Below are 6,388 nucleotides of genomic sequence, written 5' to 3' on the forward strand. Positions count from 1 at the left end.
GGTGAGCAAAGTTAGTTATAATGGCTACTGGAATACTTCCCCTAATTCATTTTTTGCACACATGTTTGTGACAAGGGGCTAAATTTGATGGTCATATAAAATTTACAAAATTTTCATAATTTTGATGGTCATAAATTTGAAGGTCTAGCAATGTGTTTATGTTAGTTGACTCACACTAAGGAAGATCACATAGCAAAACCTCTCATTTGTTAAATAATATGAAAATTCGACTGCAAAATGTGTGTTGCAATGTGCACCAACACAAATATTACCAAACAAAACCCCCAATTTGCAAGGTAATCCAAAAAATCAACTGCAAAATGGGTGTTGTAATATGCACCAACTCAAATATTACAAAAAAAAATCTTTGTTTGCAAGGCAATCCAAAAAATTGACTACAAAATGAGTGTTGCAACATGCACTAACACAAAGATTACCAAACAAAACCCTTTGTTTGCAAGGAAATTCAAACATTTGACTATAATATATGGTGTGTTGCAGTGTACGCCAACACAAAGATTAGAAAAAAAAACCTCTATTTGCAAGGCAATCCAAAAACTCAACTGCAAAATGGGTGTTGCAATGTGCATCAACACAAACAATAAGGAGGTTTAGTATGCCCCCTCGCCCCACTTAAGGTGTCAGTATACTTCCAATTTGATATCTTAAGGAAGATAGAGATCCACATCAAGGATAAACACCTTCAATACTAAGGAGATGTCCTTTAAGAAAAATACATGCTTTCCAAGCTAGAAATAGGATACAACTCCTTAATCACAGAAGAGATAATTGTAAAAGAGATATCTTGCAACAAGTGTAAATGGATCCTTTTGAAGGATATATGTCTATCAAAGTTGGAAGGAGAGATATTTATATAAAGATACCAACTGTGTGAGTGAAAATGTGTGCAAATAAAATGATTGAAATAACAAAGATAACAACCTAACACACACAAATTATTCAAACAGTCAATATTAGGATGCTTAAAAGGAATAAACGAAGCATAATTGACAAAAATAAATAGAAATGCAAACTCCATTTTGTTCCTTTGATTTGAATGTCCTTCAATTTGGTGTGTGTTGGATTTTGTGCTTCCAAGGGTGCTAGATGTGCTCCATGATGATGAGTATGCAAGATAGATTGAAATGAGTGCACATGAATGTGATATGTGGTTGCAAATGAGAGTGGGATGAGTATTAAATTCGGCATGGAAAAGAGACACTTGTCCTTGAGAAGGGAAAGTGTCATGGATGGAAATGACAAGTGTCTTGAAAAGGGCAAGTGTCATGGAAAAGAATGACAAGTGTCCTTGAAGACACATGCCTATTTGGGGCCATTCACTCAATGGTCTTCCAAAGAAAATTTATGTACCACTGGCCACTATTCCTCCTCAACTTCCCCACTCGACAAACCCACCACCTGCTTCACTCGTCTTTGCCTATTTGCCAGCTCCACCTCTTTCGCATGTAGAAACTACACCATATGTCTCCACCACACTCCTAACTTAGCTCGCCTCAAATCTATGTCCTCACCAATTTTCCATCTAATGAATGGCATCAGCAACCAAATTTTGTCTTCTTTCGCTACCTCCTCATCTTTGAGATCGAAGCTTATACCAAGAACAACCCTTGCAAGCACAGGTTGGAGACCATACAACTAGTCGTCCCCCCCACACACCTTCATCACCCACTCTATCTCCTTTTTCCTCCCTATTGTAGGGGAGGAGATTTTCCCCCTCCAAGATGATGAATCTTAGAAGGCAAATCAGTCTACCGCTACCTCTTTGAACTGGCGCTAAGATGAGCCAGGGGATGGGTATGTGCAAGATCATGGGGGACCAAAAAAGTGGCAATGGAGAAAAAAATGTGTTTTCAACCTTTCCAAACACGCCAAAATCCGCTTTGACTTTTTGTTTGGATCGGGCGAAATTTGAATTTGGTTTGGTAATACCAAACCAAATCGGATATCCAATAATATCCGATATTATCAGATATCTGATTTGTGATGTCACTATTATGATGTCACCATTGTGATGTCACTATTGTGATATCATACTTTTCAAATCGGATATCCGATTTTCTCAACATAAAAAATATAATTTAGTAAAATGGGCATAACTTTTGTGTTTCTTATCGAAATTTTGATTTTTTACAGGCGTTGGAAAGGTAATTCATAGACCTATCAAATGGATGAGGTATTTTGATGATATTATAGAGAAAAAATTAATTATAATCATTCAAGGTTAGTCCTTCAATTTTAAAACTTTAAATACTCACAAATTTTGCATACAAAGTCTCATTTTTTTCCTATCACCTCCTTTATCTATCACTTGTCTATCTATACTTATATAATATATTTTATATATCTCTTTCTTCTATGTCACTTATTTTCTCATTCCATGTAGATAAATAAATTCCCAAGTTACATGCATCTTTGCATATATCTCCATCTTTCTATTCATATCTCTCCCTCTCCCACTCCATCATTGTCACTCCTTATTTCTATATTTCTCTCTAATAATCTCTCATCTCTCTATTTATCTCCCTCCTTTACCTTATCCTACCTATACTTATATATTACTTGTCTCTATCACCTCCTTTCTCTCCCTATCTTGTCCCCTCTCTCTCTATATCCCTATAGATCTATCTTCATGTATATTTATATCTCATTATCTCCAAATCTCACTTATTCACTCCATCTCTCCCTCCATTTGTCTTACTCTCTCTATCACGTTCTATCCATATCTATCTCTATCTCCATCTCTTTCCCTATCAATCTCTCTTTTTATATGTTCCTCTATCTTTATATATATTCCTCTATACATGATTAATCTACTTCTCTGTCTCTTCCTCTATTGCCCTCTTGAAGTATCTTTCCCTTTCTATACTTTTATCTCTTTATTTACTACATCTTTATATATCTTTTTCTCTCTCCCCACATCCTTCTCTATAGTGCCTTTATATATCTCTATATCTTCCTCTTTCTCTCTCTCCCTCTCTATCTATCCCTATCTCTAACCTTTGTCTCTCTTTCTCACTCTCTTGCACTATCTATATATCTCTATCTATCGATATTTCTCTTCCTTTATATCTCTCTATCTCTTCCTTTTTTAATCTCTCTTTACCCCTCTCTGTCCATTTTTATCCATCTCTTCATATAGTTATCTTTGTCTTTACCTCTCTCTTTCTCTATATCTATTCACCTCCCTCTCCCCTTATCTTCATTTTTTATCTCTATCTTCCTCTCTCCTTTTCAATATCTACATATGTCTACCTCTTTCTATCCATCCTTGTCCTTTAGTTTTTCTCCCTCTCACTTCATACTCCTTAATGTATATATATATATCTCTATTTATGGCCTTGTCCTTTAGTTCTTTTCCCTCTCTTTAGTTCATCTCTCTTCACCCTTATATCTCTCCTTATTTGAAAATGAGTATATATGGTCTCCTAAGGGGTTATATCTTGTCCTAAGGGGTCATAGAACATCATATGACCCCTTAGGACACAATATGACCCCTAACGACACCATATGGTCTCCTAAGGGGTCATATGGTGTCATAAGGGGTCATAAAACACCATATGACCCCTTAAGACAATAAGACCCCTAATGACACCATATGATGTCCTAAGGGGTCATAAGACACCAAATGACCCCTTAGGACACCATACAACTCCTAATGACACAATGTGGTTCCCTAAAGGGTCGTATGGTGTCCTAAGGGGTCATAGACACCATATGACCCCTTAGGACACCATACGATCCATAAAACCATATAGTGTCCCAAGGGGTCATATGGTCTCTTAAGGGGTCAAAGAATGTCATATGACCCATTAGGACACAATACGATGCATGACGACACCTAAGGGGTCATATACTGTCATAAGGGGTCATAGGATACCATATGACCCCTTATAAAACCATACAATCCCTTACGACACCATATGGTCTCCTAAGGGATCATATAACACCATATGACCCCTTATAACACAAGAAGACCCATAACGACATGATATGGCGTCCTTAGGGGTCATATGGTGTCAGGAGACACCATATGACCCCTTAGGACACAATATGACCCCTAATGATACCTAAGGGGTCATATGGTGTCCGAAGGGGTTATATGATGTCCTAGGAACCTTTCGGACATAATATGATGCCTTAGCACACTATACAACCCCTAATGACACCATATGGTATCCTAAGGGGTCGTAGGACACCATATGACCCGTTAGGACACGATATGACCCCTAACAACACCTAAGCGGTCATAGGACACCATATGACCCCTAATGACACTATATGGTGTCTTAAGGGGTCATATTGTGTCCTAAGGGTTCATAGGAGACCATATGACTCATAATGACACAAAATGACACCTAACGATACCTAAGGGGTCATATGGTGTTCTAAGGGGTCATAGGATACCATATAACCCCTTAGCACACCATACAACCCCTAATGACACCATATGGTGTCCTAAGGGGTCATAGAACATCATATGACCCCTTAGGACACCATACGATGCATATTGCTACTATATGGTGTCCTAAGGGGTCATAGGACACCATATGACCCCTTAGAAGACCATATGACCCATAACAAAATAATATGATGTCCTAGAGGGTCATAGAACACCATATAACCCCTTAGAACACCATACGACCCATAACAATGCCATCTAGTGTCTTAAGGGTTCATAAGACACAATATTACCCCTTCAAACATAATATGACCCCTAACGACATCATATAGTGTCCCAATGGGTCATAGGACACCATATGACCCCTTAGGACACCATACAACATCATACCACCCTTTACGATACCATATGGTGTCCTAAGGGGTCATATGGTATCCTAAGTGATCATATGGTATCCTTAGGGGTCATAAAACACCATATGACCCCTTAGAACACAAGAAGACCCATAACAACATGATATGGTGTCCTAAGGGGTCATATGGTGCCATGACACACCATATGACCCCTTAGGAAACAATATGACCCCTAACGATACCTAAGGGGTCATATGGTGTCCTAAGTGGTTATATGATGTCCTAGGAACCTTTAGGACACAATATGACCCCTTAGCACACCATACAACCCCTAATGACACCATATGGTGTCTTAAGGGGTCATCGAGCACCATATAACCCGTTAGGACACAATATGACCCCTAACAACACCTAAGGGGTCATATTATGTTGTAAGGGGTCATAAGACACCATATGACCCCTAAGGACATTGTATGGTGTACTAAGGGGTCATATTATGTCCTAAGGGATCATAGGACACCATATGACCCCTTAGCACTCCATACGACCCCTAATGACACCATATAGTGTCCTAAGGGGTCATATAACACCATATGACCCCTAATAACACCATATGATCCCTTACAACACCATATGGTGTCCTAAGGGGTCATATGGTATCCTAAGGGGTCATATAACACCATATGACCCCTTATAACACAAGAAGACCCATAACGACATGATATGGTGTCCTAAGGGGTCATATGGTGTCATGAGACACCACACGACCCCTTAGGAAACAATATGACCCCTAATGGTACCTAAGGGGTCATATGGTGTCCTAAGGGGTTATATGATGTCCTAGGAACCTTTAGGACACAATATGATCCCTTAGCACACCATACAACCCCTAATGACACCATATGGTGCCTTAAGAGGTTGTCGGGCATCATATAACCCATTAGGAGACAATATGACCCCTAACAACACCTAAGGGGTCATATTATGTCCTAAGGGGTCATAGGACACCATATGACCCCTAAGGACATTGTATGGTGTACTAAGGGGTCATATTGTGTCCTAAGGGATCATAGGACACCATATGACCCCTTAGCACACCATATAGTGTTCTAAGGGGTCATATGGTGTCCTAAGGGGTCATATAACACCATATGACCCCTTATAACACCATATGATCCCTTACGACACCATATGGTGTCCTACGGGGTCATATGGTATCCTAAGGGGTCATATAACACCGTATGACCCCTTATAACACAAGAAGACCCATAACGACACAATATGGTGTCCTTAGGGGTCATATGGTGTTAGGAGACACCATATTACCCCTTAGGACACAATATGACCCCTAACAATACCTAAGGGGTCATATGATGTCCTAAGGGGTTATATAATGTCCTAGGAATCTTTGGGACATAATATGACCCCTTAGCACACCATACAACCTCTAATGACACCATATGGTGTCCTAAGGGGTTGTAGGACACCATATGACCCGTTAGGACACAATATGATCCCTAACAACACCTAAGGGGTCATAGGACACCATATGACCCCTAACGACACTATATGGTGTCTTAAGGGGTCATATTGTGTCGTAAGGGTTCATAGGACA

This window comes from Cryptomeria japonica, chromosome 7 (genome assembly GCF_030272615.1).
Source record: "Cryptomeria japonica chromosome 7, Sugi_1.0, whole genome shotgun sequence".
In the NCBI taxonomy this organism is placed as follows: Eukaryota; Viridiplantae; Streptophyta; class Pinopsida; order Cupressales; family Cupressaceae; genus Cryptomeria; species Cryptomeria japonica.